We start from the raw sequence: 27,856 nt of genomic DNA, 5'->3' as shown, positions 1-27,856 counted from the left end.
AAGGGGGTGCTGATGGGACACTCTGATGTAAGGGGGCTGGTAATGGGACACTCTGATGTAAGGGGGTGCTGATGGGACACTCTGATGTAAGGGGTGCTGATGGGACACTCTGATGTAAGGGGTGCTGATGGGACACTCTGATGTAAGGGGGCTGGTGATGGGACACTCTGATGTAAGGGGGGTGCTGATGGGACACTCTGATGTAAGGGGGCTGGTGATGGGACACTCTGATGTAAGGGAGCTGCTGATGGGACACTCTGATGTAAGGGGGCTGGTAATGGGACACTCTGATGTAAGGGGGTGCTGATGGGACATTCTGATGTAAGGGGTGCTGATGGGACACTCTGATGTAAGGGGGCTGGTGATTTGACACTCTGATGTAAGGGAGTGCTGATGGGACACTCTAATGTAAGGGGCTGGTGATGAGACACTCTGATGTAAGGGGGCTGGTGATGAGACACTCTGATGTAAGGGGGCTGGTGATGGGACACTCTGATGTAAGGGGTGCTGATGGGACACTCTGATGTAAGGGGTGCTGATGGGACACTCTGATGTAAGGGGGTGCTGATGGGACACTCTGATGTAAGGGGGCTGGTGATGAGACACTCTGATGTAAGGGGGCTGGTGATGGGACACTCTGATGTAAGGGGTGCTGATGGGACACTCTGATGTAAGGGGTGCTGATGGGACACTCTGATGTAAGGGGTGCTGATGGGACACTCTGATGTAAGGGGGCTGGTGATGGGGCACTCTGATGTAAGGGGGCTGGTGATGAGACACTCTGATGTAAGGGGGCTGGTGATTGGACACTCTGATGTAAGGGGGTGCTGATGGGACACTCTGATGTAAGGGGGCTGGTAATGGGACACTCTGATGTAAGGGGGCTGGTGATGGGACACTCTGATGTAAGGGGTGCTGATGGGACACTCTGATGTAAGGGGGCTGGTGATGGGACACTCTGATGTAAGGGGGCTGGTGATGGGACACTCTGATGTAAGGGGGCTGGTGATGGGACACTCTGATGTAAGGGGGCTGGTGATGGGACACTCTGATGTAAGGGGGCTGGTGATGGGACACTCTGATGTAAGGGGGCTGGTGATGGGACACTCTGATGTAAGGGGGCTGGTGATTGGACACTCTGATGTAAGGGGGTGCTGATGGGACACTCTGATGTAAGGGGTGCTGATGGGACACTCTGATGTAAGGGGGCTGGTGATGGGACACTCTGATGTAAGGGGGTGCTGATGGGACACTCTGATGTAAGGGGGCTGGTGATGGGACACTCTGATGTAAGGGGGCTGGTGATGGGACACTCTGATGTAAGGGCTGGTGATGGGACACTCTGATGTAAGGGGTGGTGATGGGACACTCTGATGTAAGGGGTGGTGATGGGACACTCTGATGTAAGGGGTGGTGATGGGACACTCTGATGTAAGGGGGTGGTGATGGGACACTCTGATGTAAGGGGTGGTGATATAACACTCTGTTGTAAGGGGGCTGGTGATGGGACACTCTGATGTAAGGGGGCTGGTGATGGGACACTCTGATGTAAGGGGGCTGGTGATGGGACACTCTGATGTAAGGGGGTGGTGATGGGACACTCTGTTGTAAGGGGGTGGTGATGGGACACTCTGATGTAAGGGGGCTGGTGATGGGACACTCTGATGTAAGGGGGTGGTGATGGGACACTCTGTTGTAAGGGGGTGGTGATGGGACACTCTGATATAAGGGGGCTGGTGATGGGACACTCTGATGTAAGGGAGTGCTGATGGGACACTCAAAATGTATGTGGGCCGTTCTGGATGAAGTCCAGGGCCAAATTTCCCAGTCCAGCCCTGGCTCAGATTAAAGCCCAAAGCTATTGGCTACTAGCTAATACGTAGTCCTGTCATACGCAAAAGATTCCCTGGAACTCAAAAGGAAGTTTGCAGAGCAATTATCGCTCAAATCAATGGTGTATGCATCAGCTAGGGCTATGATCTCCTCGACTATCTCTTTGAATCCCTGAAATCTTTCAGGTTGCCCTATCTCATAGGCCTCTTCATGCCTGGTGGTTAGGTCATTGGATGTGTAAAGTGTATTTTTCTCCCAGTCAGGTCCCTTGAGGCACTCTTGTTCTTTGATTGGTTGATCAAAGACAAGAGACAAGAGGGCATCTCATATCACCCCCTTGTTCCACCCAAGTTGTATCCTGCAATAAACATAACAAAACCATGCAAATGACTGTTCCTTGTCTTCACTGATCATGGGTAGTCCGGCAGCAGGGTGATTGGCGGATTGCTATGTAACCAAATCAGCAGCCCTTACGGGGGGGGGGGGGGAACCGCTACATTTACATCTTTGATATTTCTCTTGCAGTTTTTTAAGTAGGTGGCGATATTTTTCATATAAGGCCTGAGCATTTTGAATCTGGCACACTAATGCCCCATACACACAGTCGGACATTCCGACCACAAAATCCGTCAGATTTTTTCAGACAGATTTTGTCCGAAACTGGTGTTGCATACACACGGTCGGACAAAGTTGTCGGAATATCCGATCGCACGTTCGTAACGTGATGACGTTATTTCGTTAAGACGGGACTTCGTCCAGGCTAGTAGCCAATAGCTTTGGTCTAGGAATTTGGTCTGAGCATGCGTGGCACTTTGTCCGATCGGAATTCTCTACAAACGATCGGACAAAGTCCAATCAGATCATGTTGTCGGAAAAATGTTATATCCAGCTCTCAAACTTTGTTGGTCGGACATTCCGACGGAAAAAGTCAGATGAAGCCCACATCATGGTCGGAATGTACAAGGGCTAAAAGGAGTAATTGTTTTTACAGTTGAACCCTTCTCCAAACATTCAGGTTCATTTCAAAGACTCGAGGAAAACATTTAAACCCTGTATGCATGTAGTATTTTAAATATATGTGATTATAAGTAATTCAAATCCTATATTAGATCCCAGGACACAGATACAACTATGATTTTAGTATCCACTGACCCAATGAGCAATCTATCATAAAGAAGAATTATAATATTTTGATATACAATTGTGTTTAGATACCCATCATTGTTATAAAGATATAGAAACCGTGACCACATCTACATAAAAATACCCATTTCTTGATCATACATCACGGGACACAGGAGCATAGTGGGTTATATAGGCACCTCTGGTGATTGGACACTGGTTGACCCTAATTAAAGAGAATTCCTCCCCTATATAACCCCTCCCATTTGGGAGGCACCTCAGTTTTTTCGCCAGTGTCTGGTCGATGGTCACGTAAAACTTAGCTCTATGCGGGTCCCGGCGAGGGCCGAAGGGCTATAACAAACCGGATCCATACCTCGGGGCGATAATAGACTCCCAAGATGGTATGGTACCCGGGCCTCGTCTGCCGAAGAAACGAGGTTCTGCCTGTAAGTCCTCTCCATTGGAAGACTGGGCTCTGGGACAACCAGACTTGGGGTACTGTTTACTCAGGGCGCCCGTAAGTTTCTGGCAGAGCTTTTTACAAGGCCCAGGTAGGAGTATCTTTTCGTAAGAACCCCAGATACGCCTGAAGGTTGGCTAACAATACCCGCCGTGATGGGTGAAGGCTGGAATTGGTCTGAGATCAGCAATTCCTGCGGCGGGGGCAGGTAAGGGAAGTCATCCTATATATTTTAATATATGAATGGATTTCTTCATTGTGAGTAGTTGTATGTCTTACCTGGTTTCCACCACTAGATGGAGTAAGAGCAGCCTGATGCATACTTACATGCCTTTCAATACAAACACGCTCAGTGAATGCCTGGTTCTCCAGCTACTCACGTCTCCCTTACAGTTCCTGCCACAAGTTAAGGTAAAAAGGGGTCCCATGCAGGTCCAGGGGTTCCACGTTGCTCCCTTTGGGTTCTCCTTCCCCCCCCCCGGATCCCGCGGTTCTCGTGCGCGCGAACGCTTGCACGCGCGCCGGACGCGCTCCCGGCCTAATGGAGGAGGGGGGGGTGTGGTTGCCAGCTGTGCACGTTTAGTGTGCTCAATGCTGTAGTGCAGGCGCCAAACGGCCGTTTTAAAAAGCCCAGAGCGTCAGGGGACTGTAACTGGACACACAGGAGCTGTGGGCTGTAAGCATCCGTGTGGGATTGGATCCAGGCAAACCTTAAGACACCTACTCAGCATCAGGTTGTGCAGTTAAGCATATATTGATTTATTGTGAGACTTTAAGCACAACAAGTGATTGCATTTGTACTAGTACCTCTGCTTTGTAGCTTAGGACTATGTCTCCTCGTAAGAGGATATCAGGGGTAGGTAATTAAAGCACTGGCAAGTCACCGCCTAGGTCCAGGGGTTCCAAAAGTGCCTGTGAATTACCATCCCCCTCTGCAAGACTGGAGCCAGCCTCTCATAACGAGTCAGTGCACCTGTCAGCTTTGCAGCCTCTCCTAATGTTGCAGCCCCGGTTTATGTCACTGAGGACTCCCTTAGGGCTACATTGGAGGGTTTTGAAGGGAGGATCATGAATTTTATTTCTGCTTCCCTAAAAGATAGCAGGAAAGGGGTAGATCCCCTCCCTCTGCTGAAATCCCTCTCTCAGATAATTGTTCTGAAAATGAGGAGAGATCCCTATCTTTGGAAAGGGATCATGAGCAGTCGGATCAGTCAGAGGATGAGGAGTTAGTCCCCTCCTCCCAGGCACTCAGAAAGCAGGTGCAGTATTATACTGAATTGGTGCGTACCACATTCAGAATGCCTGCTACTGAAATCGCTACATCCTCTGTCTCTTCCCTGGGAGTCAGGAAAGCCCCACAGACTGCTTGTTCCTTCCCAATTCATCCTTTAATGGGTGACTTGATGTATGAGGACTGGGGACATCCCGATAAACTGTTTACTCCTCCCAAGAGGTTTTCCATGTATTATGCCGTGGAGGAAAGTTTCACCAAGAAATGGGGGGCCCCATCTGTCGATGCGGCTATCTCTTGTGTGAATAAAAACCTAACTTGTCCTTTGGATAATGCGCAGGTATTTAAGGATCCAGCTGACAAGGGGCTGGAAACCTTGTTAAAAGCCTCCTTTTCCAGGGCCGGCGCTGTGGTGCAACCTACAGTCGCAGCCGTGGGGTTGTGTCAGTTCCTCACGGAACAAGTTAAACGCAGAGATGCCTCACATCTTGTGTTTCATAACTGATGCGATTTTGGATTCTGTTCAACAAGCATCACGTTTGTCCCTCATGTTGGCTCACATGTGAAGGACCCTATGGCTAAAGAATTGGGCTGCTGAGATGTCATGCAAAAAGCATTTGACTGGGTTCCCGTTTAAAGGGGAACGTTTGCTTCTCGTAGAGAATGGGGAGAATTAGATAAATCCGTCCAAATATTTCGGGAGGTAAATCTACACTCCTTCCAGTCAAAAAGAGCAAACGTCCTTCATTCAGGCGTACTCTTTCTCCCGAAGCATCAAGCTCTAAACAGTGGCGACGGCCTTCCCAGCCCTCCGCTGCTAGAAAGCCTCAGGGCCGAGCCCAGGGACAGAAAAAAGACTTGGGGGCGAAAGCCTGCCAAGCAGACCCCCAAGACCTCCTTGTGAAGGGGCGCCCCCGCTCGGCCGAGTGGGGGGAAGGCTCCTGCAATTTGCAGGCGCCTGGCGGGAGGAGATTCAGGACAAATGGGTGATCTCTTCAGTATCTCTGGGCTACAAGCTAGAGTTTCAGAAGATTCCACCTTCTTGTTTCTAAGGTCAAGGATCCCCAAGGATCCGATAAAGCAGAAATCGCTACTCCTGGCCTTAGATCAGTTACTATCCCAGGATGTGATAGTAGCAGTGAGCCCGAAAGATCAGGGTTCAGGTTTACATTCGAATCTCTTCACCATTCCAAAAACAAACGGAAGTGTCAGACCTATCTTGGATCTGAAAGACTTAAACTGGTTTTTACATATCCAGTCCTTCCGGATGCAGTCAATACGCACTGTGGTCTCCTCCCTGCAAGGAGGAGAATTCATGGCATCAATAGATATCAGAGATGCATATCTCCATGTGCCAATATTTCCCGCACACCAGAAATTTCTGAAGTTCGCGGTAGAGCAGCGCCGATTTCAATTGGTGGCCCTGCCGTTCGGCCTAGCCACGGCCCCCCGAGTCTTCACGAAGATTCTAGACCCTCTCTTAACAAACCTAAGAGTTCAGGGCATAGCCATCATGGCTTACCTAGACGACTTGCTTCTCGTAGAGAGAGCTACAACGTGCCTGAGTCGCAGCGTCACCAGAACGCTAGAACATCTAGGGCGCCTAGGTTGGATTATAAACCTAGAAAAGTCGTCTTTGCAGCCGACCACCAGGTTGGATTACCTGGGTCTAATTATCGACACCGCTCAGGGCAGGGTGTTCCTTCCAGGGCCGAAGGCCTTGGCCATTGGAGATCTGGTGCGCCTGATTTTGGGCAGAAGATCTTCCTCCATTTGCTTATGTATGAGACTATTGGGAAAGATGGTCGCCTCATTCGAGGCCGTCCCATTCGCCCAGTTCCACTCAAGGCCCCTGCAAAGATGCATCCTTGCGATTTGGAACAGGAAGCCCCAATCCCTGGATCTTCCTATGCGTTTATCCCCTCGGGCACGCAAAAGTCTTGTCTGGTGGTTACAAACCAGGAATTTGCTGAAAGGCAAAACTTTTCTTCCCCTCTCAGGGAAGGTTGTCACAACGGATGCCAGCCTGACAGGCTGGGGAGCCGTGTTGCAGGGAACATGCTCGCAGGAAAAATGGTCTGCGACCGAAAGTCTGCTGCCCATAAATATCTTGGAGATTCGGGCAGTTTACATGGCACTCAGAGAGTGGTCTCACAGACTGCGAGGTTTCCCAGTTCGGATTCAGTCCGACAATGCCACCGCAGTGGCTTATATCAATTACCAGGGCGGTACCAGAAGTCTGGTGGCCCAAAAGGAGGTGAATCGCATACTTGTCTGGGCAGAAGAGCATGTTCCGTGCCTCTCTGCAGTCTTCATCCCAGGAGTGGAGAATTGGCAGGCGGATTATCTCAGCCGCCAGCAGTTGTGCCCAGGAGAATGGGCTCTGCACCCCAATGTGTTTCGAGACATATGTTACAAGTGGGGCACTCCAGATGTGGATCTGTTTGCGTCCAGATTCAACAGGAAACTGGACAGCTTTGTGTCAAGGACAAGAGATGCACTTGCTCAGGGGTCAGATGCTCTGACGGTTCCCTGGGATCAGTACAATCTGATCTATGCCTTCCCCCCGAGCCCGCTGCTATCGCGGTTTCTGGGAAGGGTCAAGAGGGAGGCGAAGTCGGTCCTTCTAGTGGCCTCGGCTTGGCCCAGGCGACCATGGTTTGCAGAAATCATGAAGTTGGCAGTGGGCAGGCCATGGACCCTCCCTCTCCGGCCAGATCTGCTCTCACAGGGTCCAATCTACCATCCTGCTTACGCAGTCTGAATTTGACGGTCTGGCTGCTGAGACCCACATTTTGAGAGGCCGTGGTCTTTCGGGGCCAGTCCTTTCCACTCTGGTCAATGCCAGAAAGCCGGCCTCCAGGCGTATCTATTACAAGATCTGGAGGGCATATGTTTCCTGGTGTGAACCCAGGAGATGGCATCCTAGAAGGTATGTCATTAGCAGAATCTTGGCCTTTCTCCAATCAGGCCTTGAAATGAATTTGGCCATAAGCACTATCAGGGTGCAGATTTCGGCCCTATCGGTCCTTTTTCAAAGACCGCTTGCATCACATTTCCTAGTACGGGCTTTTATCCAGGGGGCTATGCGGATAAAACCGCCAGTCAAACCTCCGGTATGCCCATGGGATCTGAATTTGGTTCTCTCGGCCTTAGAAGCCCAACCATTTGAACCTCTGCATCTGGCTTCTTTAGCTCTCTTGACAAAGAAGCTGGTTTTCCTAGTAGCCATATCCACGGCTAGAAGGGTATCAGAATTGGCAGCTCTTTCCGGTAAAGAGCCCTATTTAATTATCCATAAGGACCGGGTGGTTATGCGTCCCAACAGGTCCTTTCCACCTAAGGTGGTTTCAGGTTTCCACCTGAATCAGGATATAATCCTACCATCCTTTTTTCCAAATCCTCAGAGGAAGAATCCTTACACACTTTAGATGTGGTTAGAGCAATCAGTCTTTATCTTCAAGATACTGCTCAGATAAGAAAAACTGACTGTTTATTTATTCTGCCAGAAGGCCCTAGAAGGGGTCAGGCAGCGTCAAAGTCCACTCTCTCAAGGTGGATCAGACAGGTTATTTCTCAGGCCTATAACTTAAAGGGGAAGATTCCTCCTTTTCAGGTGAAAGTGCACTCTACTAGGGCTGTCAGTGCTTCTTGGGCAGTGCATCACCAGGCCTCCCTGGCTCAGATCTGTAAGGCTGCGACTTGGTCATCAATCCACACATTCACCAGATTCTATCAGGTGGATGTCAGAGGGCAAGAGGATATCGCCTTCGGGCGCAGTGTACTGCAGGCTGCAGTTTAGGTCCTCAGGTCCCTGGCGGTCTATATTTATGATCTGTGTCTCCCTCCCCTCAACCTGAGCATTGCTATGGGACATCCCACTATGTAATGAAGCTCCTGTGTCCCGTGATGTATGATCAAGAAAATGGGATTTTTATATACAGCTTACCTGTAAAATCCTTTTCTTGAGAGTACATCACGGGACACAGGGCTCCCGCCCTTCTTGGGTTTTACGTGGTTCTTATTGCTTTGCTACAAAACTGAGGTGCCTCCCAAATGGGAGGGGTTATATAGGGGAGGAATTCTCTTTAATTAGGGTCAACCAGTGTCCAATCACCAGAGGTGCCTATATAACCCACTATGTAATGAAGCTCCTGTGTCCCGTGATGTACTCTCAAGAAAAGGATTTTACAGGTAAGCTGTATATAAAAATCCCATTATAGCATGTGTTGTCCCAAGACAAATAGGTCTTCATAGGATGTGCAGGAGTCATGCATTTATCCACATAAACATACATTTTGTGTGATATTGATTAATCAAATTTATACTAAGTGTATTGTATGTTGTACCAGTTGCCGGAGTCCCTAAATATTATAGATATATATTCATAAGCCCCCAATATATAGGTAGATGCCCATTATGAAAGAGAACATATTTTCTTTTAATCAATAATTTAGAACACATTTTTCTGCCCTCAGACACACCTAGTGGCTGAAGATACTACCTGAGCCCACCAGGTAAATCATTGGAGTTCTCCAACCAATGGAGAATAAGCCAAACCTCCTGGGCTGAGCTTATGATAATTTTATGAGCTTATTGTCCCAGTATAAAGGATGTGAGGGCCATAGAGAGATGATCACAGGCCCACACGCTGGATACATCCCTAGACGATCAAGAAGACTGATGATGATTGACCACTCCCCATCTTGCTGGACCTTGTGACTGAAACTACTCAAAGTAGTTAAAATTTGTCGGATATCTTCCCCGTTTGAACTGTTGGTAAGATACAGACCAGATGAATATTAATTATCTTTTTCTCTCAATATTGTAGGGATCGTATTTTATAGTTTATGTGCTTACATTATCATGGGCAGTGTGTAGGGTAGTTTATAATTAGTCATTTGCCCATATTGATCATCTAGGCTGTGTATTGAAGTCATATTTTGGGGAACTCAGACATATACTTGTATTACATCAATTTACATTACTGTGGTCCCAGGGAAAGTATTTATCACCCCATTCATTTTAGTTGCTCTGTTGGATTAATATTTCTTTCAAATTGGCAATATCTATCTGTTGACTCAGTAAAGCCTCATACACACGATAGGACTTTGTACAAACATTCCCTTGGATTTTTGTACAAAGGGCGTCGGCCCTGAACTTGTATTGCATACACGCAGCAGGACTTTTTCAGCCAACTTTCACCAAATCACATGGTTTTTCTGCTCTTTACCGCCACCTTTGGTCAACTTCTGTATTGTTGTCTGATCTTTTGGATTGGTTCTGAGCATGCCTGTTTGTACAAAAGTCCTATGGTTTTCTGTACACACGATCAGACTTTGCTCCATCGGACTTTTGTTGCCAGAAAGTTTGTCCGTTCGTACAGCCAAGAAAAGTCAGATGAAAACCAAAAAAGTTTGTCCGATGGAGCGTACACACGGTCAGATGTTGCTCCAAAACAGCTCATTTGCATGTTTGTTGTCAAAAAGTCTGATCGTGTGTACGGGCCTTGAGACATACTTTGGATTCCTTCCGGCCAGGGAAATTCAGAGGACTGTTTCCCCCGAGCGACAAGGGATATTGTGTTCTTGAACGATTACCGCACATATTTTTCTAACAGAACAATTTAGGCTCCCCTGAGTTATTTGTAATATAATAAGAAATATTGTTTTATTGCCGTGTTGATGTTTTGATAATGTGTGTGTGAAATATTAATCACCAGAAATTCCAGTTCTGTATGAAATTGTATATCTACACTTGTTAATTAATAAAGTCTAATTATTTACTTATTAATTTTATTGGGAGATATTTATGCATTGGGAAGAATTCCCCATCAATTAACAAACTCAGGAAAGTACTGTGGTATGTACTGACAAAGTTCACAATTTTACCATAAGGTTGGAGGCAAAAACAAAACACTGAGATTTTCATTTAAATTCCATACCACACTCACAACAGTAGCACAATCCTGAGTCCTGCACCCTATATGTAGCCCAATCCTGAGTCCTGCACCCTGTATGTAGCCCAATCCTGAGTCCTGCACCCTGTATGTAGCCCAATCCTGAGTCCTGCACCCTGTATGTAGCCCAATCCTGAGTCCTGCACCCTGTATGTAGCCCAATCCTGAGTCCTGCACCTTATATGTAGCCCAATCCTGAGTCCTGCACCTTATATGTAGCCCAATCCTGAGTCCTGCACCTTATATGTAGCCCAATCCTGAGTCCTGCACCCTGTATGTAGCCCAATCCTGAGTCCTGCACCTTATATGTAGCCCAATCCTGAATCCTGCACCCTGTATGTAGCACAATCCTGAGTCCTGCACCCTGTATGTAGCACAATCCTGAGTCCTGCACCCTGTATGTAGCACAATCCTGAGTCCTGCACCTTATATGTAGCACAATCCTGAGTCCTGCACCCTGTATGTAGCCCAATCCTGAGTCCTGCACCTTATATGTAGCACAATCCTGAGTCCTGCACCCTGTATGTAGCACAATCCTGAGTCCTGCACCCTGTATGTAGCACAATCCTGAGTCCTGCACCTTATATGTAGCACAATCCTGAGTCCTGCACCCTGTATGTAGCCCAATCCTGAGTCCTGCACCCTGTATGTAGCCCAATCCTGAGTCCTGCACCTTATATGTAGCACAATCCTGAGTCCTGCACCCTGTATGTAGCACAATCCTGAGTCCTGCACCTTATATGTAGCCCAATCCTGAGTCCTGCACCTTATATGTAGCACAATCCTGAGTCCTGCACCTTATATGTAGCCCAATCCTGAGTCCTGCACCTTATATGTAGCCCAATCCTGAGTCCTGCACCTTATATGTAGCCCACTCCTGAGTCCTGCACCTTATATGTAGCACAATCCTGAGTCCTGCACCCTATATGTAGCCCAATCCTGAGTCCTGCACCCTGTATGTAGCCCAATCCTGAGGCCTGCACCTTATATGTAGCCCACTCCTGAGTCCTGCACCTTATATGTAGCACAATCCTGAGTCCTGCACCCTATATGTAGCCCAATCCTGAGTCCTGCACCCTGTATGTAGCCCAATCCTGAGGCCTGCACCTTATATGTAGCCCAATCCTGAGTCCTGCACCTTATATGTAGCCCAATCCTGAGTCCTGCACCCTGTATGTAGCCCAATCCTGAGTCCTGCACCTTATATGTAGCCCAATCCTGAGTCCTGCACCTTATATGTAGCCCAATCCTGAGTCCTGCACCTTATATGTAGCCCAATCCTGAGTCCTGCACCCTGTATGTAGCCCAATCCTGAGTCCTGCACCTTATATGTAGCCCAATCCTGAATCCTGCACCCTGTATGTAGCACAATCCTGAGTCCTGCACCCTGTATGTAGCACAATCCTGAGTCCTGCACCCTGTATGTAGCACAATCCTGAGTCCTGCACCCTGTATGTAGCACAATCCTGAGTCCTGCACCTTATATGTAGCACAATCCTGAGTCCTGCACCCTGTATGTAGCCCAATCCTGAGTCCTGCACCTTATATGTAGCACAATCCTGAGTCCTGCACCCTGTATGTAGCACAATCCTGAGTCCTGCACCCTGTATGTAGCACAATCCTGAGTCCTGCACCTTATATGTAGCACAATCCTGAGTCCTGCACCCTGTATGTAGCCCAATCCTGAGTCCTGCACCCTGTATGTAGCCCAATCCTGAGTCCTGCACCTTATATGTAGCACAATCCTGAGTCCTGCACCCTGTATGTAGCACAATCCTGAGTCCTGCACCTTATATGTAGCCCAATCCTGAGTCCTGCACCTTATATGTAGCACAATCCTGAGTCCTGCACCTTATATGTAGCCCAATCCTGAGTCCTGCACCTTATATGTAGCCCAATCCTGAGTCCTACACCTTATATGTAGCCCACTCCTGAGTCCTGCACCTTATATGTAGCACAATCCTGAGTCCTGCACCCTATATGTAGCCCAATCCTGAGTCCTGCACCCTGTATGTAGCCCAATCCTGAGGCCTGCACCTTATATGTAGCCCACTCCTGAGTCCTGCACCTTATATGTAGCACAATCCTGAGTCCTGCACCCTATATGTAGCCCAATCCTGAGTCCTGCACCCTGTATGTAGCCCAATCCTGAGGCCTGCACCTTATATGTAGCCCAATCCTGAGTCCTGCACCTTATATGTAGCCCAATCCTGAGTCCTGCACCCTGTATGTAGCCCAATCCTGAGTCCTGCACCTTATATGTAGCCCAATCCTGAGTCCTGCACCCTGTATGTAGCCCAATCCTGAGGCCTACACCCTGTATGTAGCACAATCCTGAGGCCTGCACCCTGTATGTAGCCCAATCCTGAGTCCTGCACCTTATATGTAGCCCAATCCTGAGTCCTGCACCCTGTATGTAGCCCAATCCTGAGTCCTGCACCTTATATGTAGCCCAATCCTGAGGCCTGCACCTTATATGTAGCCCAATCCTGAGTCCTGCACCTTATATGTAGCCCAATCCTGAGTCCTGCACCCTGTATGTAGCCCAATCCTGAGTCCTGCACCTTATATGTAGCCCAATCCTGAGTCCTGCACCTTATATGTAGCACAATCCTGAGTCCTGCACCCTGTATGTAGCCCAATCCTGAGTCCTGCACCTTATATGTAGCCCAATCCTGAGTCCTGCACCCTGTATGTAGCCCAATCCTGAGTCCTGCACCTTATATGTAGCCCAATCCTGAGGCCTGCACCCTGTATGTAGCCCAATCCTGAGTCCTGCACCTTATATGTAGCCCAATCCTGAGTCCTGCACCCTGTATGTAGCCCAATCCTGAGTCCTGCACCTTATATGTAGCCCAATCCTGAGTCCTGCACCCTGTATGTAGCCCAATCCTGAGTCCTGCACCTTATATGTAGCACAATCCTGAGTCCTGTACCTTATATGTAGCCCAATCCTGAGTCCTGCACCTTATATGTAGCCCAATCCTGAGTCCTGCACCTTATATGTAGCCCAATCCTGAGTCCTGCACCTTATATGTAGCCCAATCCTGAGTCCTGCACCTTATATGTAGCCCAATCCTGAGTCCTGCACCCTGTATGTAGCCCAATCCTGAGTCCTGCACCTTATATGTAGCCCAATCCTGAGGCCTGCACCCTGTATGTAGCCCAATCCTGAGTCCTGCACCTTATATGTAGCCCAATCCTGAGTCCTGCACCCTGTATGTAGCCCAATCCTGAGTCCTGCACCTTATATGTAGCCCAATCCTGAGGCCTGCACCCTGTATGTAGCCCAATCCTGAGTCCTGCACCTTATATGTAGCCCAATCCTGAGTCCTGCACCCTGTATGTAGCCCAATCCTGAGTCCTGCACCCTGTATGTAGCCCAATCCTGAGTCCTGCACCCTGTATGTAGCCCAATCCTGAGTCCTGCACCCTGTATGTAGCCCAATCCTGAGTCCTGCACCCTGTATGTAGCCCAATCCTGAGTCCTGCACCCTGTATGTAGCCCAATCCTGAGTCCTGCACCCTGTATGTAGCACAATCCTGAGGCCTGCACCCTGTATGTAGCCCAATCCTGAGTCCTGCACCCTGTATGTAGCACAATCCTGAGTCCTGCACCCTGTATGTAGCACAATCCTGAGGCCTGCACCCTGTATGTAGCCCAATCCTGAGTCCTGCACCTTATATGTAGCACAATCCTGAGTCCTGCACCCTGTATGTAGCACAATCCTGAGGCCTGCACCCTGTATGAAGCACAATCCTGAGTCCTGCACCCTGTATGTAGCACAATCCTGAGGCCTGCACCCTGTATGAAGCACAATCCTGAGTCCTGCACCTTATATGTAGCATAATCCTGAGTCCTGCACCCTATATGTAGCACAATCCTGAGTCCTGCACCCTGTATGTAGCACAATCCTGAGTCCTGCACCTTATATGTAGCATAATCCTGAGTCCAGCACCCTATATGTAGCACAATCCTGAGTCCTGCACCCTGTATGTAGCACAATCCTGAGGCCTGCACCCTGTATGAAGCACAATCCTGAGTCCTGCACCCTGTATGTAGCACAATCCTGAGGCCTGCACCCTGTATGAAGCACAATCCTGAGTCCTGCACCTTATATGTAGCATAATCCTGAGTCCTGCACCTTATATGTAGCATAATCCTGAGTCCAGCACCCTGTATGTAGCCCAATCCTGAGTCCTGCACCTTATATGTAGCCCAATCCTGAGTCCTGCACCCTGTATGTAGCCCAATCCTGAGTCCTGCACCCTGTATGTAGCCCAATCCTGAGTCCTGCACCCTGTATGTAGCACAATCCTGAGTCCTGCACCCTGTATGTAGCACAATCCTGAGTCCTGCACCCTGTATGTAGCACAATCCTGAGTCCTGCACCCTGTATGTAGCCCAATCCTGAGTCCTGCTCCCTGTATGTAGCCCAATCCTGAGTCCTGCACCCTGTATGTAGCACAATCCTGAGGCCTGCACCCTGTATGTAGCCCAATCCTGAGTCCTGCACCTTATATGTAGCACAATCCTGAGTCCTGCACCCTGTATGTAGCACAATCCTGAGGCCTGCACCCTGTATGTAGCACAATCCTGAGGCCTGCACCCTGTATGTAGCCCAATCCTGAGTCCTGCACCCTGTATGTAGCACAATCCTGAGTCCTGCACCCTGTATGTAGCACAATCCTGAGTCCTGCACCCTGTATGTAGCACAATCCTGAGGCCTGCACCCTGTATGTAGCCCAATCCTGAGTCCTGCACCTTATATGTAGCACAATCCTGAGTCCTGCACCCTGTATGTAGCACAATCCTGAGGCCTGCACCCTGTATGAAGCACAATCCTGAGTCCTGCACCCTGTATGTAGCACAATCCTGAGGCCTGCACCCTGTATGAAGCACAATCCTGAGTCCTGCACCTTATATGTAGCATAATCCTGAGTCCTGCACCCTATATGTAGCACAATCCTGAGTCCTGCACCCTGTATGTAGCACAATCCTGAGTCCTGCACCTTATATGTAGCATAATCCTGAGTCCAGCACCCTATATGTAGCACAATCCTGAGTCCTGCACCCTATATGTAGCACAATCCTGAGTCCTGCACCCTGTATGTAGCACAATCCTGAGTCCTGCACCCTGTATGTAGCACAATCCAGAACGTCCACGGAGCTGCAGCAGCAGGGTGTGGGCGTAGGGACGGCATGACAGCTGCTTTGAATGCACTGTCGCCGTTTTAAGGGGCAAGGAGAGTGGCCGCTTTAAGAGATTGGAGTAGGCGGGGCGGTGGGCGGAGCCTGCCATTTGCAGTCACGAGGCAGAGGAAGCCAGGGGCAGTCAGAGAGCGGAGGAGGAAGTGATTCCCACCCACCCTCCCCTTTTTGTTTTTTCAGGGATGGTTCAGCGGTGTAGGATTAGGTGGGTTGGCAGTGTTTTGGGGTCATTGAGAAGGTCAAGTGGTGCAGGTGGAAAATTGGTGGTACCCATTCATGGTGATGGGGGTGGTTGGATTTGTACTTCACGGTTGCATGGGGTTAACCGGGAAGAGTAAAAGGGGTAGGTCACTGCATTGGTTGGGTATAGCCTCAGAGACAGGGGTTTCCGTCTGGAGGTCAAGAGGTTAAAGGTAATGTGCAGTGACCAGTGGGGTCTATTTATGCTATGACCCAGGATACAGTTTTAAAGGAAAGTTGTTTACATGTTAATTATGGTTATTTATTGAAAGTTTATATTTTGTTACATATATATATTTGGTTTAGTAAATCAAGGCCTGTCGGCCATTTACTTCAAATATAGTCTGGTCTGGTTTATGGGTGGTGTTGGGTTTGGAGAGAGGTGGACGTATCTTTTGGGTAAGAGTGACATTGAGGGAGGTGTCAGACAATACAGAGGTCATGAGTCCTGCACCCTGTATGTAGCACAATCCTGAGTCCTGCACCCTGTATGTAGCACAATCCTGAGTCCTGCACCCTGTATGTAGCACAATCCTGAGTCCTGCACCCTGTATGTAGCACAATCCTGAGTCCTGCACCTTATATGTAGCATAATCCTGAGTCCTGCACCCTGCATGTAGCACAATCCTGAGGCCTGCACCCTGTATGAAGCACAATCCTGAGTCCTGCACCTTATATGTAGCATAATCCTGAGTCCTGCACCCTGCATGTAGCACAATCCTGAGTCCTGCACCCTGTATGAAGCACAATCCTGAGTCCTGCACCTTATATGTAGCATAATCCTGAGTCCTGCACCCTGCATGTAGCACAATCCTGAGGCCTGCACCCTGTATGTAGTGCAATCCTGAGTCCTGCACCCTGTATGTAGCGCAATCCTGAGTCCTGCACCCTGTATGTAGCACAATCCTGAGTCCTGCACCCTGTATGTAGCACAATCCTGAGTCCTGCACCCTGTATGTAGCACAATCCTGAGTCCTGCACCCTGTATGTAGCACAATCCTGAGTCCTGCACCCTGTATGTAGCACAATCCTGAGTCCTGCACCCTGTATGTAGTACAATCCTGAGTCCTGCACCTTGTACGTAGCACAATCCTAAGTCCTGCACCCTGTATGTAGTGCAATTTTGAGTCCTACACCCTGTATGTAGCACAATCCCGAGTCTTGCACCCTGTATGTAGCACAATCCTAAGTCCTGCACCCTGTATGTAGTGCAATTTTGAGTCCTACACCCTGTATGTAGCACAATCCCGAGTCTTGCACCCTGTATGTAGCACAATCCTAAGTCCTGCACCCTGTATGTAGTGCAATTTTGAGTCCCACACCCTGTATGTAGCACAATCCCGAGTCTTGCACCCTGTACGTAGCACAATCCCAAGTCCTGCACACTGTATATAGCACAATCCGAGTACTGCACCCTATACATAGCACAATCCTGAGTCCTGCACCCTGTATGTAGAAAAATCCTGAGTCCTGCACCCTGTACAGAGCACACACCAGAATCCTGCACCCTGCACATAGCGCACACCTGAGTCCTGCACCCTGTATGTAGCATGCAATTCGGCCGCACCTACCCTTTTATGCAGTGTGCTCCCCCGGTGGGGGGGGGGGGGGGGGGTTGTGGTGGGGGCATGGTTGAGCCTTGGATGACACCATAAAGTGCACTGTGGCAGGCTGGACAGAAGAGCCTGATGTGCTAGCCTTCCAAGTGTCTACTTCTCATTTCTGCTTATGCTGTCACTCCACAGCAGCAGGACAGAGCACTGCGGCAGTCTGAAGGGGAAAGCCGCTCCAATGCGGTAAAACATAGTGGGAAGGGGGGGTGACACCATGTTTTACCGCACCAGGTGACACCAACCTTAGTGATGCCACTGCTGAAGGGCACTACTGATGGGTAGCACTGATGGGCATTGATGGGCAGCAGTGATAGGCGGCACTGATAGCCAGCACTGACTGGCATCACTAATGGGCACTGATTAGTGGCACTTGTGGGCACTGATTGCTTTCACTGGTGGGCACTGATTGCTGGCACTGGTGGCATGTTACTGTAATCAGTGCCCTGATTACATGCCTTGATGTCCCCTGGGAGGAGATGCCGCTGATCGGCTCTCCTCACACAACACACTGTCAGTGTGAGGCGATGAGAGACGATTATTGGCATCTCCGTGTTTACATGTGACCAGCTGTGATTGGGCACAGCCGATCACATGGCTAAAGAGCTGCGGCTGTGGCTCTTTACTGAGATCGGGGTCGCGCCATGTCCTAGCAACATGGAGCAGCCAAGATCGTCGCGCTGTGCACCCCCGCGGGCACTTGAGAACGGCCGTGCTGTTATGATGTCATATGACATTGTCCCAGAACGAGTGCCGCACCGCTCATCCATCATTTGACGGTGAGCGGGAGGCAATCACTTATAAATATATGTAGCGCCACCCCAACGGAGCCGCTCGCTTGGTTCTGTACTGTGCCCCTCGACCCCACACATAGACTCGGTCCCTCTGGGACACCTTGTAAATAAAATTACTGTAGACACAATTGTAGTAAACAGAGTATCTTTACTGAAATCTTTGCAATAAAGAAACCAGTAGTATATAGCCAAGTAATATTTATTTATAGTCAACTCTAATTACTGAGCAGCATAGCACTGAGACAAATGCACATTATACCCAACACAGTTTTGAATGACCTTTTTCTTTGTTAATTTCTTTATTTAATTTTATAATTTTTCATCATACAAAAAAAAATAGAACAATTAAAATGACAAACAATCTTTATTCAAACACCCAATTTTCCCTTTCCCGCCCCCCCCCCCCACACTGTGCACCTATGTCTCCGTCAATAAGGGCAGTCAGCAATCTCCTTTCCCTTACTTTTCTTATCTTCTTCCCTAATCCTCCTTTCTCCTCGCCTCTCTCCAGTCTTATTTTCTAGTTCATTGGGTTATCTCAATCGCATATCTCCAGGAGTTTTTAAACTTATCCCACTCTTTCCATTTATCCTTCCGTTCTACCTCTACTAACTAATCGTCCTCCCATTCTTCCTCCCTCTCTAATTTTTGTATCCTGTTTACTCCAAATATCCAATCCCGAATTTTAGGACTTTCTGTTTCCTGCCATTTTTTTGGAATTAAGCTCTTTGCTACATTAAAGGGGTTGTAAAGGTAAATGTTTTTTCACCTTAATGCATTCTATGTAACGCACAGTCCCTTTGTTATGTCCATCATAGGGCGGGACTGTGTGCGGAACCGAGCCGAGTACTCTCGGGGTCCTCTCGGCTCCACTCGGGACTGCGAGAGGACCCCGAGAGCCACCGAGAGGACCTGAGAGCCGCCGAGAGGACCCGAGAGCCGCCGAGAGGACCCGAGAGTCGCCAAGAGGACCCGAGAGTCGCCAAGAGGACCCGAGGGCCGCCAAGAGGACCCGAGGGCCGCCAAGAGGACCACAGGGCCGCCAAGCTACACAGGACTCTGTATCTCGGCGGCACCATTTCTAAACTTCAAGACTGCAATGACAAGGCTGCAAATGACCCTGGGGCAAGGCTGCAAATTACAAGGCTACACTGACAAGGCTGCAAATGACACTGACAAGGCTGCAATGACACTGGGCAAGGCTGCAGATGGACACTGATAAGGCTGCATTGATGGGCATTTAAATGTAAGTTTTTTTCCCTTAAACTTCCCTCCTAAAAGTTTTTTCCTTAAAATTCCCTCCTAAACTGGGGGTGCGTGTTATACGCCGATAAATACGGTAATGTATAGATGGTAGGGCTCGAAAGTGACTAAAGCCCAGGGGCCCCCACCACCCTAAGTCCTGCCCTGGTCGTGCTATATTATTTTTTGAGTTTCCCTTCATAACCAGACTCTCCATCGGAGTATAATCTTCTCCGAATTCGAATTGGGGTTGGTAGTTTCCCCACAAAATATTTCAATTGGATGTACCTCCATATGTCAATTTTCATCACCTCCGTGTCTAGTTGAAGTTAAGGTGCGTATTTTACCATTTTTTTAACTATATCTTTCACTTGCGCGTTTTCTTTTTTAATCCGGGCATACAGTATGGCCACCCTAACATGCACTGATAAGATTTTGAGCAGGCAGTTGACCACAATCACTAATAAAGCTAAACGCGCTAAAACATCTACAAATCCATTTCATACATAATATCGGGAGTCCTTCTTCTTCTTCTGGGGTGCGCTGGTCCTCATTGCATGATGGAGATAATAAGTTCTCCCTAAATATATTTTGTATGATCTCGCCAATAGACTGTCTCAGCTTCTGCTTCATATTTCTCCCCATGAAGACGTAGAGTATTGGGTTGACGCAACTATTGAAGGTGGCCAGAGACAGTGAGAGAAGGTCCAGGATGTACAGTACCTCATTGACAGTGTATAGCACGGTTACTCCTATGATGTGGTAGGGGGTCCAGGTGATGAAAAACACGACAATAACACTTATTGACATCTTGATGGTTTTTCTACCTACTTCAGAAAATCTGATATTTTGTGCTTTAGAAGCCAGATGAATGTAACAGATACAAATGATAATAAGAGGGACCAGAAATCCAAACATTGCACGTGTAAGGTTGATAGGCTTTAACATGTAAAAATCTGAATAACAGGAGGTGTAGTTATAGTCAGTAGTAAATCTTTTGTTGATGGCGGTAGGCAGACACATCATGAAAGACAACATCCAAATAACCAAGCATATCATCCACGCCATTTTGATTCTTCGGTGATTTCGGGCCCACACAGGACGGACAACCAGAATCCATCGGTCAATGCTGATAGCCACCAGGGTGAAGACACTGGTGTACATGTTAAGGGGAACAATGAAGGGTAAAATCTTGCAGATGACAGGTCCGTACAGCCAGTCTTGGGAGAAGAACTGCACTACAATGAATGGAAGACACAAGCAGCACATGATATCGGCCAGAGCAAGGTTCCCAAACCAAACAGTGGTCACGGTCCGCTCCATCTTCACTCCAGTAACCCAAAGCACCAGAGCATTGCCGGGGAGACCCACAAGAGTGGTGATAGATAAAACCAGGACGGTGATCATCTTCGGGCTGTAAATCACGGTTGGTTCCATTTCACTGCTGACATTGAACATCTTGTTTACCTGTAAAGACATCAAGAGTTACTTCATCTGTCTGGTTATTAATCAATTTCATATTATTGTAAGGAAAATAATGTAACTCCTAGTAATATCCGCTTAAGGATCACCCCACGTACATATACTGCAGCAGGGTGACCCTTAAAGTGGAGGGCCAGCCAAAAAAAAAATGCATTAATAATCTTAACCACTTCAATACAGGCACTTAAACACCTTCCTGCCCAGACCAATTTTCAGCTTTCAGCGCTGTCACATTTTGAATGACAATTGCGCGGTCATGCTACACTGTACCCAAATGAAATTTTTATCATTTTTTCCCCACAAATAGAGCTTTATTTTGGTGGTATTTGATCACCTCTACGGTTTTTATTTTTTGCTAAACAAATAAAAAAATACAGAAAATTTTGAAAAAAAAAATGTTTTTTTTTGTTTCAGTTTCAAAACTTTGTAAATAAGTACGTTTTCTCCTTCACTGATGGGCACTGATGGGGTTACACTGATGGGCACTGATAAGGCGGCACTGATGGGCACCAGACATAGATCTCCATTGGTTCGCGTCCTTCCTAGGAAATCGGTCACAGACAGTGAAACTAGGAAAATTCCTCTCCGAAACTCGGGCAGTCACCTGCGGAGTCCCTCAAGGCTCTCCGTTGTCACCCGTTCTCTTCAACATTTACATTCGCCCACTCCTTCAAATCATCAGATGCTCAGATCTCTGCTTCCACTCTTACGCTGACGACACACAACTTTATTTCCGTATCAATGGAAAAAAAGATCACCAACAACAACTTGAAAACTGCCTCAAATCAATAGAGGACTGGATGACCACCAACTCCCTCCAGCTGAACCAATCAAAGACAGAGCTTCTTATCTTACACCCAAATCATAAGCCCGCAACCAAAACCTCCTGGTCTCCACCAACCGTCTTTGGGCAGACTATCTCCCCAAAGACCAAAGCGAAGAGTCTCGGGGTTATTTTAGACGCACAAATGTCAATGGATGCGCAAATAGGATCTGTAGTCAGTGGATCTCACCATCTGCTGCGAATGCTTCGCAGACTCATCCCTTTTATCCCAAAGAATGACAAAGCAGTGGTAGTTGGAACAATCATTAATTCACGACTGGACTACGCAAACTCGCTTTACATAGGATTACCACAATATCAACTTGTGTGATTACAACTGATCCAAAACACGGCGGCAAGGCTGATAACAGGAAAAAAACCCTGGGAATCCATTTCTCCTTCCCTGAGGAGCTTACATTGGCTAACCGTAAAAAATCGGATCACGTTCAAGACCCTTTGCCTCACCCACAAATGCGTGCATAGAGAAGCTCCGCAATACCTAATGGAGAAAATAAATCATTACACACCAAACCGCAGTCTTCCATCAGCCAACAAAAACCTCCTCCTCGTGCCCAAAGCCCGGTATAAATCCAAGGGGGATCGGAGATTCGCTGTCCAAGGGCCTCGGCTATGGAATGCTCTACCAATCAACATCCGCCTGGAAGAAAACCACCTGGCTTTTAGGAAAAAACTCAAGACCTTCCTCTTTTAGCAGATGATCAAAGCTCGCCACAGCGCCTAGAGGCGATTCAGTTCGCATTGTGTGCTATATAAGTATTTTATTCATCATTCATTCATTCAATGAGGTGGCACCAATGAAGTGGCACTGATGAGGTGGCATTGATGGACACTGATAGGCGGCACTGATAGGCGGCACTGATAGGCGGCACTGATAGGCGGCACTGATGGGCGGCACTGATGGGCGACACTGATGGGCACTGATTGGCACTGATAGCTGGCACGGATTGGCATGGATGGGCGGCATGGGTAGGCGGCACAGGTGGGCATGGGTAGGCGGCACAGGTGGGCATGGGTAAGCGGCACAGATGGGCATGGATGGGCACTGATAGGCGGCACAGATGGGAACTGATAGGCGGCATTGTATTATAATATACTGTACTAATGGATGCCAATCAGTGCCAAAAATTAATGCATGCCAATCAGTGATGCCCATTGTGGGCACTGATTGGCATCCATTATGGGCACTGATTGGCATCCATTGTGGCACTGACTGGAATCCCTGGTGGTCTAGGGTGGCATACCTTGTCCGGGGCATCCCTGGTGGTCTAGTGTGGGCATCCTCGGGGGGGCTGTGCTGATAATCGATCAGCACAGACCCCCCCTGTCAGAGGAGCAGCCGATCGGCTCTCCTCTACTCATGTCTGAGAGGCGCGAGTGAGGAAAAGCCGATCACCGGCTCTTCCTATTTACACTGTGATCAGCCGTAGTTGCGGGGGGTTAGACTGACACCCTGCAACAACGATCGCCGCGATGCGCGCCCCCGGGGGCACGCAGCGGCTCATAATCCTGATCACGTCATATGACGTCCGATCAGGATTATGAAACCACTTTGCCACCGTCAATTGCCTATAGGGCGGGCGGCAAGTGGTTAAAATAAATAAATAAAGTTTAAAAAAAAAAGAATTTTTTTTAACTTACCTGAAACCGCTGTTGCTAGGTAGTCTTCCTAATCTAAAAAAAAATATATATAACTGCGCTACCAAAAATTCAAAACACAATACAAGCAGCCAACATTGACAATATTACAATCGCATAAAACATAAAAAACCAAAAAAATGTAGCGCTTAAAATAAAAAACACCTCGTGAAGAGAAGTGTTATTATAACACACAAAAAATATAAATGTAATAGATAGCGTAGCCAAGCTACACCAAAAAAAGGCAAGTGTACTTAAAGAGGAAGTAAAACCTGATGGGTGTTACTTCCTCTTTCATTCCCTGCAAAGGCAAAGCATAATGGATTACTATGCATCGCATCGCATCGCATCGCATCACATAGTAGTCCATTATTTGTCACTTACCTGACACAGTAGCCAGCGAAGTCGCAGCTGTCCCCTGTAGTCCGCCGCATCCATCTTCTTGGTGGGGTCTCGCAGCTCAGCCGCTGTCATTCGGCGAAGCCGCGATGACGTCACTCCCGCGCGTGCGCACGGGAGCCGACACGCGCGGCAGCTCCGTCGTTGCGAATGCCGCGCTCAGTGCGCCTGCACACCGCTGTCTACGGCGCATGCTGTCTACGGTGCCTGTTTTCGGGCAAATATCTCCTGAACCATATAGGTTTAGGAGATATTTCTTGGACCTACAGGTATGCCTGAAAAACATGGATGTACCAAGTGGCCTGGGACTATACCAGGACCCTACATAAGAAAAAAACAATAGTCTCTATAATCCTAGATGGTCACTTCACGGTAGAGAGTAGCCAGGATCTGTTGCAATGCCACACGTCAAAATACCCCGGAGGTGAAGACAGTGAAGGAACCAGCAGCTGGATGTCACCCTTCATACAGATACCACGTTATAAACAGGAAAGGTAATGGATACGCTTACCCGAAGGTGTGGATCCACACACCTTGGTGGTGAGTCATTCAGACATCAAATTGCGATAGACAGCAATTCCTCCATCCAGGTGATGTAAACCTCAGCTATGCCAATACACCATCCAATCTCGGGGTATCCAATCCGGGACGATTTTCGGCTCCAAGGTGGTAAAAAGGACAATCACAACCCAAATAGGTGCGTAAAAAATACAAACAGAAAAGGAGAGAAAAAAAAAAAAAAAAAGCCTCTTCATAGAGCAGATTAAACCCAATAAAAAATGTTTTATCAAAATAAATTTAAAAAACAAGATATATGTATGTACAGGCCCTCAGTGAAGAAGGGTACAAAAATACAGGTATCAATAAAAAAAAGCGTGGAGAATCTCGCCTGCTGGCTATGTACCCGACATGTTTCGCAATAAACTTCTTCCTAATCTGCCTCTTCCTATTCTGCGGCGCTTCCTCCTCTTCGGTGAGCGGCCCCCATGGCCTTCTGGGACATGTGTGTGTGTGTCCCAGAAAACAACGGGGCCATTCTCAAAGCGCCGCGCAACTCGCGCATGTGCAGAAGGAAACGGGCAGTGGAGCTGCAAGGCTCCACTGCCTGTTTCCCTTTGTTACGATGGAGGAGCCGGCAGCCGATTCGATGGACGGATCGGCCTCAGACGGCTGATATCGCGGCATTGCTGGACAGGTAAGTGTCCTTATTAAAAGTCAGCAGCTACAGTGTTTGTAGCTGCTGACTTTTTAAAAAAAAAATTATTGGCCGGACCACCCCTTAAAGCACAAAATCATAAACTTCTATGTAATTCTGGGTCTGGGGGCGCGCGTGTGTGCGGCCGGAGCCCCGCACCCGCTGTGATTGGACACAGCGGGAACCAATCAGCAGGTCCAGACCCGCCGATCGTTAGTAGGAAGGGTAGTGTACAAAGGTCAGTAGTAGGAAGGGTAGTGTACAGAGGTAAGTAGTATGTAGGGTAGTGTACAGATGTCAGTAGTAGGAAGGGTAGTGTACAGAGGTAAGTAGTATGTAGGGTAGTGTACAGAGGTCACTAGAATGTAGGGCAGTGTGCAGGGAACAGTAGGGCTCATGCTGGGGGGGGGATTGGGAGTGCAAACACTGGGGGGGGGGGATCAGGAGGGCAAACACTGGGGGGGGGATCAGGAGGGCATACACTGGGGGGGGATCAGGAGGGCATACACTGATACACTGGGGGGGGGGGATTCAGGAGGGCATACACTGATACACTGGGGGGATCAGGAGGGCATACGCTGATACACTGGGGGGGGATCAGGAGGGCATACACTGATACACTGGGGGGGGATTAGGAGGGCATACACTGATACCCGAGGGGGGGGATCAGGAGGGCATACACTGATACACTGGGGGGGATCGGGAGGGCATACACTGATACACTGGGGGGGGATCAGGAGGGCATATGCTGATACATTGGGGGGGATTCAGGAGGGCATACACTGATACACTGGGGGGGATTCAGGAGGGCATACACTGATACACTGGGGGGGATTCAGGAGGGCATACACTGATACACTGGGGCGGGGGAGTCAGGAGAGCATACACTGATACACTGGGGGGGGGGGATTCAGGAGGGCATACGCTTATACAATCTGGGGGATCAGGAGGGCATACACTGATACACTGGGGGGGGATTCAGGAGGGCATATGCTTATACAATGGGGGGATCAGGAGGGCATACACTGAAACACTGGGGGGGGGGATTCAGGAGGGCATACACTGATACACTGGGGGGGTTCAGGAGGGCATACACTGATACACTGGGGGGGGTGGATTCAGGAGGGCATACACTGATACAATGGGGGGGGGGTGGATTCAGGAGGGCATACACTGATACAATGGGGGGGTTGGATTCAGGAGGGCATACACTGATACACTGGGGGGGGTTGGATTCAGGAGGGCATACACTGATACACGGGGGGGGGGATTCAGGAGGGCATACACTGATACACTGGGGGGGGATTCAGGAGGGCATACACTGATACACTGGGGGGGTGGATTCAGGAGGGCATATACTGATACACTGGGGGGGTGGATTCAGGAGGGCATACACTGATACACTGGGGGGGTGGATTCAGGAGGGCATATACTGATACACTGGGGGGGTTGGATTCAGGAGGGCATACACTGATACAATGGGGGGGTTGGATTCAGGAGGGCATACACTGATACACTGGGGGGGTTGGATTCAGGAGGGCATACACTGATACACTGGGGGGGTTGGATTCAGGAGGGCATACACTGATACACGGGGGGGGGGATTCAGGAGGGCATACACTGATACACTGGGGGGGGATTCAGGAGGGCATACACTGATACACTGGGGGGGTGGATTCAGGAGGGCATATACTGATACACTGGGGGGGTGTATTCAGGAGGGCATACACTGATACACTGGGGGGGTGGATTCAGGAGGGCATATACTGATACACTGGGGGGGTTGGATTCAGGAGGGCATACACTGATACAATGGGGGGGGTTGGATTCAGGAGGGCATACACTGATACAATGGGGGGGTGGATTCAGGAGGGCATACACTGATACAATGGGGGGGGTGGATTCAGGAGGGCATACACTGATACACTGGGGGGGGGGTGGATTCAGGAGGGCATACACTGATACACTGGGGGGGGTGGATTCAGGAAGGCATATACTGATACACTGGGGGGGTGGGGGTGGATTCAGGAGGGCATATACTGGGGCAGTCATAATCTTTTAACAAATAAAATTTTTCACTTGTCATGAAAATAATTGAATATCTCATTCCTCACCTCACAGCACCTCTATACTAATCTGCAGTAACTCAGCATGGAGGTGCCTATAAACAGACCCACAATGCAGTGCTGGCAGCAGAGCTCACCTCCAGCAACTTTCACACGGATCTCTATGATCAGCAGCCGCACACATCTCCCCTCTTCCAGACGAGCGTGATCTGGGGGGAAAAGACACGCCCCCATCCCGCCCACTCAAGCAGCAGCCAGCAGGAGAGAGGCTGAAAAGCTGCAGGGGTAGGTACAGGGGGCGGAGAGTGTAGTCCCGAGGGTTCTGAACAGCAATTCATGCTTAGAATGGCTGCTAGTTGTCCAGCCCATCCGCTGGCCAGGTAACCAGAGCAGATCTGGGCGCGCTCAGCCTCAGTCTTTAATGTTTTCTCGAGGGGTGCAATTGCCCCGTCGCACCCCCCCCCGGATCCACCCCTGACTTGCAGAGGGAATAAAAGTATAGAAAAAACACAGTAAAACCATGATTAGA

The 27,856-nt window shown here is 48.8% G+C and overlaps 1 pseudogene; it reads right to left on the bottom strand.

Moving 5' to 3' along the window:
• Positions 1-20,120: 20,120 nt before the first annotated feature.
• LOC143961276 (C3a anaphylatoxin chemotactic receptor pseudogene) lies at positions 20,121-21,137 on the bottom strand (annotated as a pseudogene).
• Between the last annotated feature and the right edge of the window lie 6,719 nt (positions 21,138-27,856).

The sequence above is a fragment of the Lithobates pipiens genome, unplaced genomic scaffold, assembly GCF_037356315.1.
Source record: "Lithobates pipiens isolate NorthernLeopardFrog02 unplaced genomic scaffold, aLitPip1_a1.2 Scaffold_110, whole genome shotgun sequence".
NCBI lineage: Eukaryota > Metazoa > Chordata > Amphibia > Anura > Ranidae > Lithobates > Lithobates pipiens.
Note: the sequence above shows the minus strand (reverse complement) of the source record. Positions and strands in the feature narration are given on the sequence as shown.